The sequence below is a fragment of the Macaca mulatta genome, chromosome 11 (genome assembly GCF_049350105.2).
Source record: "Macaca mulatta isolate MMU2019108-1 chromosome 11, T2T-MMU8v2.0, whole genome shotgun sequence".
Lineage (NCBI taxonomy): Eukaryota > Metazoa > Chordata > Mammalia > Primates > Cercopithecidae > Macaca > Macaca mulatta.
Window position 1 is genome coordinate 135,176,543 of NC_133416.1, and position 15,603 is coordinate 135,192,145.

Consider the following 15,603-nt stretch of genomic DNA (forward strand, 5'->3'; position numbering starts at 1 on the left):
CTTTTGACCTCACTTTTTCTTCGCGATTACCCTGAGTTAATCTGTATTGTCATCAGTTTGGCATATTACATAGATATCAATGGGTACAGATACACACAGACATATATGCACATGTACGTATGTGCACTTATGCATGCATGCACACATATATATGCGTGCTGAAAGGTATGGTTTGGGTTTGTGATTTTAAAATATTATGCATTGTATCTATCTGTTGATTATTTAACAATGCATGTCTTTGTCATTTAGCCTAACATTTAGCACAGACCTGCTGCATCCTTTGGGCTCTCTGAGAGTTTTGCTACAGAACACCTATGCCATAAGATTATTTCATTGGTAGGTATCTCATTGCTTCTAAAAGTTCCATTTATTACTGCAATGAACATCTTTTTACATAGGCGTCTTGCTGTGTGTGTCCTCAGCTAACATTTATTATGTGCCGGGGAAGATACATTTTACAAGCATTATATAATTTTCAAACCACCCTTTGAGGAGGTGGATAATCTGGATTCATATCCAGTCCATGGTGCTACAGTGGGAATGCTACCCGCTGCTGGGATGTCCATATTCATGAGTGAGGGGTTCATCAGGCATCATGCTTCTTTTTCTCTAAGTTTTCCAAATTTTCTGTCAAATTGCATCAATTATTCTAGGTCTAAATAATGTACACTCATACACAAGCATAAATCAACTTCAGGTAAATGTGTGTGTGTGCAAGAACCCCTAAGTCGACCATGGTTAGAATTAAAAGACAGCAAATTCAGGAGACAGAAAGTAGAAGAGTTCTATGGAACCTAATCCTTAAAGATCACACACTCCACATTTGCTTTTCACCATTCTGAGGGGCTCAGGAAAATCCTAATCAGCCGTTCACCGGCAAGAATGCCTGAAAAAAGACCACCTCCATTGCTCTGAGACTTCTTTTTGCCTCTTTCTTGACTCTCCCATTGCCCTGAGATTCCAGTGACGTTTTTAATCACCCGTGACATGGCCTCTCCATGCTGGCTTGCCTTTCTGCAAAATGTGGATCAAATGGATGGATAATTCAGATACATCCTTTGTTAATAAATGTATTAATAGATCTAAATGCAGATGTCCTTTTTATTTGGATTGATGTGTTGGCAGTTAAACACTATATCTCACCAAGAACAAAATAATTATTTTTGCTTTTGACACAACCAGGATACATATTTCAATTTATTCACTTATGCAATCACTTTTACCATCAGCCCACTCAGAGAAACTCATAAAACACAGTTTGATTTTTCTTTCTTCAAATGGTGCAGGCAGCCAAGCTTCATGTCCTCAGCTACCTTATTTTATACTCTTGCACTCCAGCATGAGAGGCTGAGCAGAGTCCCTCTCCCCCGGCCAGGAACCCTGGACTTTCTGCCCTCCCCAGCTCCCACCTATACCTGGCATATGAATGTGTTTCTACTTCATGCCTTTGTTCTTCTGATTCTGCCTGGATCCTGTAATAGATCTGAAGTGTGTGCCCTATTTATTTGTCTGGATACAATTATGAACTGATTTCCATTTCCAGAGGGAGGGTCCCTTCCCCTCTGGGTGCATATGTGAGTCTCACAATGCCCAGAGCATTTCACTCAATAAAGCGGTAAATTCACATCTGTCCTTGCAGTTGCCAGAAGAGACCATGAATTGCCTCAATTGGAAAGAAAATGTGGTGGACCCACTGGAAGACTGCCCTCTTCTCACCCCACGTTCAGTTGCAGAAATGTTAAGATCGTCTGATGTCTCTTTCTGAAGATGGGCACAGAAAGCTCCAATTTTCACGCTCCACGAGATGTCATTTGAGCTGGGATAGACGTTTTGTCTCTGGGATCCATCAATCTGCTTGTGCTTCTCCCATTAGCTGAAGATTCCCTGAAGCTCCTGAATATCATCCCTTGAGGTCAGGGAGATGCATTTTCAATTTCCACCTGCAAATTAGACTGGGGCATACTTTTCTGGAAATATTGGAAAGAAAAAAATGTAAAACTCTGGTCCTAATTTTTTTTCACACCAGAGGTGGGGACGGAATACTGTTTTAAAGACAAAAGCTCAGTGAATTTTGTAAACCTTAGGAAGGATAATTAAAGTCATATTTTGGAGCCTCACTAGGTAGGAGAGAGAGATCCCACCACAGTAAAGCTGCCCTAGGGCTGTTGAGACCAACAGCAAACTTTATTCTTTGACATGTTGGTGACATGCTGGAGGTGACTTCTGTTTCTTTCTTACCTCAACTCACTGTATCCCAAGTCAATCAATAGATGAGTATGGCACAGCTGATCCCTGCTAGCATGTGCTAGATACTACAGGGACCATAAGAAACATATCACATGCCAAACTTCTTTCTAGGAGCTCACAGTCTAACTAGGAGAATGACTAGTTAAAGTTTAGGTCGTATTGAGCTGTAAGTAATACACAACCTGAAAAAGCAGAGCAATGAACAAGTAAGAACACACACAAGACCTCAGGACTTAGACTGTTTAGGAATAGTATGATGATCCCTCATTGCCAATAGAAGCTCACGCTCCTCCCAGTTTCCTGCTCTGCCACCTTACCCATGTGGCTTTATCTCCTCCTAGTCACAAAACGACTGCTTCACCTCCTGTATCACATGCACATTCCCAAGTTAAGAAAGGGATGGACAAAGCAAAAAGACAGACCCAACTAGATAATCATCTTACAGAAGCTTCCTGGAAGCTCTTCCCAGCAACTTCTGTTTATATCTCTAGGGTCAAAATGGTGACTCATAGCCTCCTCCAGCTGCAGGTAGCCTAGTGGAAAATAGTGTTTTTCCTCAACATGAAAATAAAATCTAGGTTATTAAGGAAGAAAGGTGAAACAGGTATGAGTATGTGAAAGATGCTTGTCGCAGGCAAAAAATAAAGATGGAAAGGTAATTGTTAATGGAGGGCGGCAGGTAGGAAGGTGTTTGAGGATTCAGGAAGGTGGCTCTCAAGAATCCTCAGAGGGGAACTTGATCCCACAGGAATCCTGGTCCTCATTAGGATCATGAGTTAGATGCCGATGGTAACAAATATAGACTTCTGTTTCCCGGAAGACTGCCTGCCGTGTCTTACCTGGAGTAGTGGGAAATAGGTGTGAATGGGTGGCCTTCAGAAACTGGTAGTTCAAGCACCGGGTGCAGTTCCTGGAAGAATGCAAAGCAAGAGGACGGGATTTTTAAGTAGCCCCTGTGATCTGGTTCCGTCCTTTCTTACAAAGCGTGAAGGCCTTGTTCTCTCACACTTGGTTTCCCTCTGGCACCCCCTACATCAATCTCTGCAGACCCTTCATTTTAGATTAGCTGTTCTGAATCCATGCTACACATTAGAATAATGTGCATAACTTAAAAAAATACAAATGTGCAGGCTCCACCCCAGAGAAATTAAATCAGGATCTCTAGAACATGGGGAGAGGGAATATTTTTCAAATTACTAGATTTAATTTTAGAGCAGTTTTAGTTTTATAGAAAAATTGAGTAGAAAGTACAGAGAGTTCCCACATACCTCCTTCCCCCAGAATAAAACAGCACTCCCTGGTCTCAGTATCTTGGATCACTGTGGTACGATGGTTAAGTTGATGAGCCAATTCGAATATTGGCACATTATTAACTAAAGTCCATAGCTTTCATTAGGGTTCACTGTTTGTGTTGTAATGTTCTACAGGGTTTGACAAATGCATTCATCATTTCAAGAATTTTCAGAAAGTCCCGTATCCACCATTTCAGTATGAAACAGAATAACCTCATGTCGCAAAAGTCCTCTTTGTTCTACCTATTCATCCCTCACTCTCCCCTAATTCCTGGTAACCACTGGCCTTTATTTTTTTCTATTTCCATAGTTTTGCCTTTCCCAGAATATGACATAGTTAGAATAATTAGGTATATAGTTATAGCAGAAATCAGTATATTTTGAAGGTCTCCAGGAAATTCTAATATACAACAGCATTGGAAACCATTAGGCTATAATATAGAACGATGTTCTAGTAATGTACCTGTAAGTTTTTTTTAACATACTCAAAGTGCAATCCTCCCATTTGACAGACAAAATGTATGTTCTGAAAGGGGAAGTGACTTGACCAGGGTCACGTGTGAATATGAAGACTCTAAGTGTATCACATTGTTGTTCTCAGATAAATTGGCTAATGCAAATTAAAGTGTTTTCTCTCTTAGGGTTGTCTTTCTTCTAACATCCATGTATTGCACAGATATTTATTGAGAAACATTTCTGAGTCAAGCAGCATCCCTGGTGCAGTAGCTACAACCATATATCTGAAACCACTGTTGATCCCACAGGCCTCGGGTTAGTGGAGGTTATGGACAAGTGAACAGCAGTGTAAGGTAGAATGGTGATATAATGGCCATCCCTGAATACTGCTCTAGGTCCTTTACCATTAACTCCCTTCATGCTCATAAGAGCCCCTTGATGTAAGTGTCATTATAACCTCATTTTATGGATGAGGTTACAGAAACTGAGGCACAGAAAAAAAAAAGTGCTTTGTCTAGGGTTATATAAAATACAGATGGCAAAGTCAACATGTAAATGCAGGAGGGACCGCCCCACGCATTAGACGGTTTCCTGAGAATTTTTCCTGTGTTCTGCAGTATTTTACACTTCCATACTGTGGCCTCGGGGTTCTGAAAGTCTCCTTCTCTGTCAACAACCCTGTGACACATGATTCTGGAGGTGACTGTTGAAGCAGAGCACATTCCATATGGCGTTTCCACGTGGAAGCTGACTGTGTTCACCTGGCAAGCGTTCAATGTCTCCAAAATCCCATTCCTTAGAACAGAAGGGTTGAACATCATTGCATTCAATTGTCTCTCAGAATGAATAGTACCAACTGCCGTGGTTTCAGAGTCGGGTGCTTAAGAATGACGTCATTCGTGGGAGCCTATCTGCTGCTCTGTATTTACCGTTATTGAATAGTTTCACATTGATGAGGGAAATGGCTCTCTTAACCAGGTCATCCCTTATTGGCATTTACAAGTTTTAAATTTAAAATCCAGCCATAGGTCACTGCGTTGCAAACAGCACCTAGAATAGCAGTTACTATTAGTAATAGTATCAATATATTATGACTAATACAATCAGTAATAACTAGGATACTGTTAGTATGTTATTACTAAAAACACACATAAAAACGGTATGTTTCTTTTCATTGACTTTGATAAATAATGTAAAGTGGTTAAAAAACAACAACAACAATCTTAAGCAGGAAACATTGGTATGCCAACCACCCATAAGAAGCCACTCAAGAGCTTAACAAATTAGAATAATCCAAAGGTATCTATAAGTGCCCTAGGGATGTATTAACAAAAGTAGGATATCACAAATGCTGTGAACAGGAGCATTAAAGAAACTCTTGGGCATCACTTAACAGAGATGGCAGCTCATGATCTGCAACTCATGAATTTCCTATCCATAATCTTTTAGTAGAAGATGCTACCAAAGAGGTTGGAAATGCAAGCACCACCCCAGAGTTAAGTCTCTTTGCCCTCTTTCAGGTTCCATGATGATTGCAGAGGCAATTACCATGGGAAGGGAAACACAATGCACTGACTGGCGGAGCTTTGGACCCTTAACCAGAGCTATTGCCAGAAGCTCACGGCCTCTGCTAACAGCAGAGTGTCAAAGTGGAGAACAGGTGTTGTCCTAGGAAATCAGTATTCCATTACCTGGAGAAGGGGGTGGGGATGAATATGGGTCAAAAACAGCCAAGGATGTTCCTTGAGATGTGCATTTATTTACCTGCTCCAGGGCACCATGCTAACCATGCTAAACACTTGGTAATGTCATTGTGGCTGCTCCTGTTATTTAAGATGAGGTCCTTCGTGGATAATGATGATGACGATGATGATGATGATGATGATGATTAAACAGCTATCACTTATTGAGTGCTTATTAAATTTCAGGCATGATACTAAATTGCATTTATCACTCAACTTTAGACAAAGACCCTGTAAAATATGCATTATTATTATTGTTAATACATCACATTTGCAGAGGAGGGAAATGAGCATCTGTCTAAGTCACCATGAGTGTTCTTTTTGTTGTTGTTGTTGTTGAGACAGAGTTTCGCTCTTGTTGCCCAGGCTGGAGTGCAATGGTGTGATCTTGGCTCACAGCAACCTCTACCTCCTGGGTTCAAGCAATTCTCCTGCCTCAGCCTCCTGAGTATCTGGGATTACAGGTGTGCGCCACCACACCCAGTTAATTTTGTATTTTTAGTAGAGATTGGGGTTCTCCATGTTGCCCAGGCTGGTCTCGAACTCCTCGAACCTCACGAGATCCACTTGCCTCAGGCTCCCAAACTGCGGGCATTACAGGGGTGAGCCACCGTGCCCAGCCACTGTGTGTGTTCTTAACCGCGCTCCATCTCCCTCCGCCCCACAGTTACACTTAGTTGCCAGTAGATCCTGACTGTCCATCCTGCTTGACCATACTCTCACTCATGGCAGTCCACAACGATAAGCAAAAATAAAATAAAATAATCACAACCAAAAACAATAAAAGGCGAAATCTTGAGGGCTGAGTAAAAATTTGACAGCAAACAGGCAACCTGACTCAGCACATCTTTATAGGAGGCTTTTGATAAAGGGGCTGAGAGAAGGAGAAATGCAGTGGATTTTTTAAAGCCAAAAATATTGTTGAACCGCCTCTCTCCTACGGTAGGAAAGCGACATTCCTGAGTCGGGTTTCTTGCATGGCTACCTCCTCATCTCAACTTCGTGTAAGCCCTGGATCATTATAGAGACCATCTTCTATGTATGTAGGAACGGTTCCTATGTCCAGATTTGGCATCTAGCTGCCTTGTGAAGAGCCTGGGTTGGGCTTTTATCTCTCAGTCATTTTTTTAAATTTTAACTTAATATTTAATTTAATTTAATTTTTTTTTTTGAGACGGAGTCTCGCTCTGTCACCCAGGCTGGAGTGCAGTGGCCCCCGACCTTGGATCACTGCAACCTCTGCCTTCCAGGCTCAAGAGATTCTCCTGCCTCAGCCTCCCAAGTAGCTGTGATTACAGGCGCCCACCAGCAGGCCTGGCTAATTGTTTTGTATTTTTAGTAGAGATGGGGTTTCACCATGTTGGCCAGGCTGGTCTTGAAGCCCTGACCTCAAGTGATCCCCCTGCCTCAGCCTCCCAAAGAGCTGGGATTACAAGCCTGAGCCAGTATGCTCAGTCCAATTTTAATTTTTTAATTGACAAATAATAATTGTACATATTCACGGGGTACATGGTGATGTTTCAATAGATACAATGGATAATGATCAGATCACAGTAATTAGCATGTTCATCACCTAAAGTATTTATCATTTCTTTGTGTTGGAAACATTCAATCAACTCCTTCTAGCTATTGAAACTAATAATATGTTATTGTTAACTGTAGTCCTACAGGGTCACAGAATACTAGAACTTGTGTATTCCTCTCCCTAGCTGTAATTTGCTTTCTTTTAACAAATCTCTCCCTTTCTTCAACCTCTCCCAGCCTCTAGTATCCTGTCTTCTATGTTTGACTTCTGTGAGATCAACATTTTCAGGCTTCTGCACATGAGCGAATAAAAAACAGGAGTTTTTAATTTTCTGTGTTTGCACAGGTGCCTGAAGATGGGACGGCCAGGTCAGAATTTGTCAATAGACAATAAAAAATGTCCATGGACTGGTTGTGATTCTCTCTAGCTCGATATTTGGCTGATACACAGAGAGATCAAGAAAGGCTTGAAATAACTGTCACCATTATTTCCTTTTCCTCCCCGGTGAGGAATTCTTCTGGACCCTTCTTTGCTCTTTTAAACTCTCCCAGTGGTTCAGGATCATATCATGGGTAAACACACGAGCTCCTGACTGAGTCTGGAAAGACCCACTTCTCTCTGCTTAATAAATATATGAATCCATTGTTAAAAAGCTCGACAGTACTAAGGAGATCCCTCTCTGGGCCTGGGCTTTCAGACACACGCTCGACCACGCAGGGTGGGATTTCTTGCTGTCGCTGAAGTCAGCATGCAGCGCTAGTGATAGAAATGACACATTTAACCTCCTGACCCTGCGGGGAGGAGATGCCTGATTTGTTAATATACTAGACAATCCTGTGAGTGGGGCAGTCACACAGGGACCTAAGCCTCTGAATTCAAGCCGCAGGCAAACTGTCCCTGCTGTATGTCCCCTGGTTCCTCTCCCAACTTCACTCTTTGTGGTTACATTTTCCAACAGGGCACCTGCACCAAATACGTATGCATATATTTAGCATCAATATTTCAAGAAGTCTCATCCTCACCTGTTTTTGGAGAGAAATATGCTGGGGACACACATGGAACTTGTAGAGCGGGAAAAGGGGGTGCTGCACAGTTGAGGGATGCTGCGCTTTGGAGTTTATGAGTCTCTGTGGCAAACCGTACACATTATCACAGGGCATACCTTCAAGAAGCCTCCCTGGGCAGGATTTTTAACCTTTCTAAATGTCATGATTCTCACCTACAAATCAGAGATTAATATGAGTGGTCTCGTAGGCTGAGAGGAGAGGGAACTCCTTGGGAGAGGGCTGGAAGCCCTACCCACAGGAGCCTGGTAATGAGTACAAGAGGAGGTAGGAAGTAAGAGCCAGAGGCAAGTAGACTTGGAGGTGGAGGGTTCTGTGATAGCTTAGAGACTGCTTTCCAGCTGCTATGCACAGCTTAGGAGTCCCATGTTCGGGGAGACGAGGTCTCCAGAGAACTGACTAGGGAGTGGAGGTGACTCTGCAATCCAAGAGGTTCCTTCCTCCACAGAAGCAGCACAAAAACACGTCCTGGGGCACAGGACGTGTTTTTGCCAGAAAGAGTCAGGAGAAGCAGCAGCTTGCCACACCGGGCCCACAGCTCCAGGTCTGCCTCCAAGATGGGGACGTGTCCAGATCCACCATATGCCATGGCTTAGAGGAGAGGTGGCGAGAGATCCAGAAACTCCCAATCCTTCTATCTTTAGCTTTATGATGCAGCAGGACCCAGGGTGGGCATCTGAGTCATTTTCTTGGCACAGACATGCAGTGAATTAAAGACACCTCACTCCAAATTCAAACAAGATGCAGCAAAAATGAAAGAGAAAAACAAATCCTAAAGCTGTCAATGTCACCATCTCTTTGATGGCTCCATCTCGAAGCTGTCCAAGGAACCCCCAGGCCCCTTTGGACATAATTCTAGGTGGTGGAATATGGGGAGAGTCACCCCCAGAGGTGCCAGGCAGAGCAGAGGCTGGTGGACCATGCACAGCCAGGAGCCCTCACAACACAGCAACCCTCAAGTCCAGCACATACCATCCAGCAGTTTGTGGGCAAAACCTCAGACAAATCTCAGTCACAAGAACAACCTCTTCAGTCACAAGAACAACCTCAGTCCACTATTACATGGTGTCACGAGGACAATCGCAGTCCAGTAATACATAGTGTCATACCAAGTCACATCAAAACTGTGAAATGTAGGCAAGTTGATGGCACCACCCTACCCCAGCTGGGGCTGCTTCTGGATGAGAACCTACAGTGAAGTTTACAAAGGCAAGCGGGGATGGCTCCTTCTCTCTGGTTTCTTTCCCTCCCCGGTCACTTCTGATTATGGCCCCAGAGTGAGAGGAAGAGGTAAAGGAGCTGAAAATATCCGCCCTGACTGATTCAGTTAGGACCTGACATCAGTGTCCCCTAGACGGAGCCGATACCCAAGTCTGAGTCTTCCTCCCGTGGCATCATCTGAGTTTTGTGGGGCCCACGGCATGGACGTCGCCTGCATTAGCTTGATCCAAGTGACATCTTTTCCTGATGGCCATGAACAGCTCTCCTGTTCATGCCTTGGCTTCAGGCAGTCCACTTCCTCCAGGCAGTTCCCTATACAGTTTGCCTTTGAAGACCACCTTTGACCCGGCTTTCTTGTACCATCCCAAGAAAACATACAGTTCTTTTTCCCTTTGTTGGTAAAAGCACAGCGTCTCCCAACACATCCCTCTCTGTCTGTGTTCTGTCCCAGCCAGGCCGTTCTGACCCCAGCCTTTCACATTTAGAATTCGCCTGGTTGGACTCAGATCCGAGTTCTTACGCCTCTTGCATGCCAGAGGTCACAGGTCAAACTCTCCGTGTGATTTCTCTGAAGCTCAAATTTATCCAAGTCAGTGTCTCAATCCTGCCCCATCTCAGGCCTGCATTGGGCTTAGAAATCGCAGTGAAGAAAGGAAATGCGACTCACTCACTCTCTTTTGCTTCACCTCTTCTCCAATTGCTAGTTACTAATTACCTCCTTCCTAGTGGTTGCATTAAAGCTACATTCACTGGCTTAGTTGGTGAGAGATGCCAGTACACCAATAACTTCCCTCCAAGTCATCTCAGCACCTCTGATCTTGGCAGGAGCAGGGGATCCGCTGCCGTCGGAGGATCTATGTTCAGTCTTTAGCATGTGCTTCTTCTGTGTTTTCTCTTTAGCCTCTGGGGGACACCTGGTACCTATTTCATGATTCTCATCTCCTGCTTATTAGAAAAATGTAGGGACTTTAATAGATGTTACATTTAATATCTCCACTCCAATTTTTTTTTTTCTTTTCAAATTTTAGATTTAGGGGGTACACGTGCAATTTGTTACATGGACATTTTATGGTGGTGAAGTCTGCGCTGTTAGTGCAACCATCACCCAAAAGGTGCACATTGTACCCAGTAATTAATGTCTCCTCCCTCAACCCCTCATTCTCTCACCCTTCCAGTCTCCAACATGTTATTCCACACTCCGCGTTCATGTGTACCCAATATTTACCTCCCACTTATAAATTAGAACATGCAGCATTTGACTTCCTATTTCTGAGTTATTTCATTTAAGGTAATGGTCTCTATCTAGTTCCCTCCAGGTTGCTGCAAAAGACGTGATTCCATTCTTTTTTATGCCTGAGTAGTATTCCATGGTGTATCTGCATGTGTGTGTGTGTGTGTGTGTGTGTGTGTGTGTGTGTGTGTGTACATACGTCCACACATTTTCTTTACCCACCCAATCGTCCACTGACAGATACTTTAGTTGATTCCATATCTTTGCTATTGTGAACAGTGCTGTGATAAATACACCAGTACAGGAATCTTTTTGGCATAAAGATTTATTTTATTTTGGGTAGATACCCAGTAGTGGGACTGCTGAATTGAACGATCATTCTATTTTTTGTTCTTTGAGAAATCTCCATACTATTTTCCACAGAGGCTGAACGACTTTACATTCCCACCAACGGTGTCTAAGGCTTCCCTTTTCTCTGCATTCTCACCAACATCTGTTATATTTTGATTTTTTTTTTTTTTTTTTTTGAGACGGAATCTTGCTATCTCGCCCAGGCTGGAGTGCAGTGGCGCGATCTCGGCTCACTGCAAGCTCCGCCTCCTGGGTTCATGCCATTCTCCTGCCTCAACCTCCTGAGTAGCTGGGACTACAGGCGCCCACCACCGTGCCCGGCTAATTTTTTGTATTTTTAGTAGAGATGGAGTTTCACCGTGTTAGCCAGGATTGTCTTGATCTCCTGACCTCGTGGTCCACCTGCCTCTGTCTCCCAAAGTGCCAGGATTGCAGGAGTGAGCCACCACTCCTGGTCGGTGTCAGCTCTTGAGAAGTTTGCAGCCTTCATGTGGTTTCTGAGAACACAGAAGGAACTCAATAGATGTGATTGGTGATTAGTGGGTTATAGGGAAGGAAAATTGGACTGCGATTAGTGAGGGGAACTCTCAAGACTGGCTGTGATGGGCCAGGCGTGATGTGAGATGCTCCTCCAGACCTTCCATGCAACACTGGTTTATTTGTGCTGCAAGCACTTCTGACTTTTTCCAGTGCTGCAGCTTGATGGTTCAGTGACATCTATCTTTCCTTTGCCTAGTGTACAGTGGCTTTTACACAAAGCTTCCTTCCATTGAGTGACTTTGTCAATCTCCTTTGTGTAATTCATTGGCATTCCATCTCTTTATGGCAGAGTTTCTTCAGGTAGAGGAGGGTAATTCTCTATTCTTGGTAATAATATCTGCCACCCAAAAAAAAAAAAAAACACTAAAGAAGACACAGAATAGCCATATCTTTACAAGAAGTGCCTAAATATATTTTGATCATGAGTAAGGCACTAGAAAGTCATAGGAGCGTCCTCTTCTTAGAGACTATGGTGTGATGATCCTAGGAACAGCCGATCTCACGTGTAGATTTAATATGATATGTTTGTAACATCAATTCTGTTCTTCAAACTCCCTTCAGATCCTGGTAAGTTCTCAGTATCATCTCAAAACCCTGGGGTTAAAATACTGGTCTTGCTTTGGACACTGCCTGGTGACTGACTTGGTCAGCGTAAAATCCCTCAGCTCATCATCCATTGCCATCAAGACTCCAGCAGCTGCAGAGCAGGGACCCTCTGCAGAGCTAATGACAGCTCCATCTCTGAACCTACTGGCAAAAGAAGGGATTGGGAGACCGTGGAGATGGGCCCAGGTTAGTCCAGCCATATAGGGGGACAGCTTCCTGAGAAGGCAGCTTCTGCAGGCTGCTGTGTCCATCCTCGCTCTGTCATTCCCTTCCCGGGAGATGTCCAGGCCTGAAGAGCATCTCCAGGTGGACCAGTGGGCCACTCTCTTCCCATCAGAGAAGTCCCTTACATCTTCCCCTGCTGCTCAGACCCTCCTTGCACTGCTGATCCCTGTGCATCCGTGGCCTCCACGCCAGTCTGAGGATCTCCTTCTCTGCCATGTGCTCACTCAGGGTCCCTTTCAGAGGAACGAGAAGACAGAAACCCTCCAGTTACAGAAAGTCCCTCTGGAAAACAGGTCCATTCCTATCACTCTATAAGTGTCTCTCAATGTCAACATCAAACTGTAGCCTGTCTCCATATCTTAAAACCATCTAATTAAAAAACATACAATATATGGCCATTTTAGTTCATGTTTGGCATTATGTTATGGTTTCTGATAGATTGTGGTTGACAACGTCTAAAAATTAAAGGGAGTGATAAAACTAATGGATACCTCTTTCACTCAGTATTACTTTTCTTTGGTGAAAGTTCTACAGGGACCATGAGCTAATAATGAGACCAGCTCAGGCATACACGTTTAAGCACTGCACATTTTTTCTATTGTCTGAGAGGTACCAACAGTCTGTATTTGTAATTACTCTGTACATTCTACAGAGCATTAATGATTAAATTTGAGAACACCTGCCCCACCCCAGAAGTATCCTATAATATGGCTGCATAAAACCAAAAGCAAAAACAAAACATAAAAAGCAGACATATTACTCTTCAAGAGTTCAGGCTGACATTCATTTTTCCAGTTCTTATTAGTGAAATAAAATGACAACAGCAGCAAAGTAAACACATGCCAATATTCTTTATTCCAAAGGACAGGCTGTCAGCATGTGTGAGCATCTTTCAGGCTTGCATAGCCAGAGTATCATTATTTTCTACTTCAAACATTAGAAACAGTGGAAATGTTGAACTAAAGAAATGTGATATTTACACTTTGGTAGTGTGCATCTTTCCCCAGTGTAGGTTGTCATATTCCTGGGAAATTCACTTGGATTGGTCTCTAGGAGCAAAGATGTGTGAACTTTAATCTGATTGTCTCAGAATATACTGTCCTGGACCCAGTCACCAGTGAAGGAGAGAGTCTCTAAGACACAGTGAGCTCTCTTGAATCCAATGGGGTAACTGTGCATAGGGGGATTTTAGGATGTAATGCCCCAAATTGCCTTCCCTGATAATGTGAATTCCTCATGGGCTGGTAAATGCCTCCACATACGATGAGCTTTAAATGACTGGAAAAGTGCAATTAGAACTTTGTTTCACAGAGTAGGGTAATTTTGACAGATGAATCTCTGACTCATGAGAAAGAAGTAAAACTGAATGTCAAGAAGATGTAGAATACGATAGACACTTAGCATTAAGGCAACTTAAAATACAATAGACACTTAGCATTAAGGCAGCTTAAAATACGATAGACACTTAGCATTAAGGCAACTTAAAATATCGAAAACCAGAAAGAGCTTTTGTGCCCAACCTAACAATAGGAAACATGGATAATCTATTACATTACAACTTATATTGAACCTATCAGTTCAAAAGGAACCGATTAGATTGAAATTTAAGGGATACAACACGAGTCAGAACCAACTGAGGTCCACGAAAAGGAATAACTGTAAAAAATGTTAAAATGGAATATCAATGACTTTTTTGACCATTCTAAAAGATAATTGTCTGAAGAAAGGCCAGCATCATATTGTGTGCATGTACAATGGATGTACATTTTCATATGTGCATATGTACAATATGCATATGTATATGATGTATATGAGCATACACACAATAGCATACATTTGGATCATAAGTAAAACTGAGCTGTATGGCAGTTCACAAAAGACGAGAGAAAATAATTGGGAGTATACTGTTCAAGATTCTTGCAATGCATGAATCAGATGATAGTGATATAATATTATCTGACATTTGAATTTGATTATTTAAAGATGTATATTGCAAAGCCAGACAAAATATAAAAATTATGAATTAATTAATATTGAAGACACAAATGATTTGTAAAAATATACAGTTAATTGGAAGCAGGCAGAAGACAGGAAAAAGAGGGAACAGGTAAGAAAATAGAAGACAATTAAAATGGTAGACTTGGCCGGGCGCGGTGGCTCAAGCCTGTAATCCCAGCACTTTGGGAGGCCGAGACGGGCGGATCACGAGGTCAGAAGATCGAGACCATCCTGGCTAACACAGTGAAACCCCGTCTCTACTAAAAAATACAAAAAACTAGCCGGGCGAGGTGGCGGGCACCTGTAGTCCCAGCTACTCGGGAGGCTGAGGCAGGAGAATGGCGTGAACCCGGGAGGCGGAGCTTGCAGTGAGCTGAGATCCGGCCACTGCACTCCAGCCTGGGCGACAGAGCGAGACTCCGTCTCAAAAATAAATAAATAAATAAATAAAATAAAACGGTAGACTTAAATTCAAGGATATCAGTTATTAGTACATTCAATGCAAATAGTCTAGGGTCTAGATTACCAATTAAAAGACAGATTGCCAGAATGAACAGAAGACAAGAATCAACTGTATGCTGCAATGAGTATCAAAATAAACAGATGGGCCTGGCACGATAGCTCACGCCTGTGATCCCATAATCCCAGCACTTTGGAATGCCGAGGCAGGCAGATAACTTGAGGCCAGGAATTTGAGACCAGCCTGACCAACATGTAAACATATGCCATGTGAACACTAATCAAAAGAAAGCTGACTGACTCTGGTAAACATAGGCTTCAGAAGAAGGAATGTGTCAGGAATAAAGAAGGAAATTACATAATGATAGCAGGATAAATTCTTCAAAAGACCAAACATCCTCAATGTGCATGTATCTATCAACAAAGTTGCAAAATATATGAAGCAAAACCAGCAAGAAATGATAAGAGAAACAGACAAACTCACAATTGCCATGGGAGACGTAGCACTCCAGTTTTGTTAATAACATCACAAAGAGGCCAGGTGCAGTGGCCCACACCTGTCATCCCAGCACTTTGGGAGGCCAAGACAGGCGGATCACTTGAGGTCAGGAGTTCCAGACCAGTCTGGCCAATATGGTGAAACCCT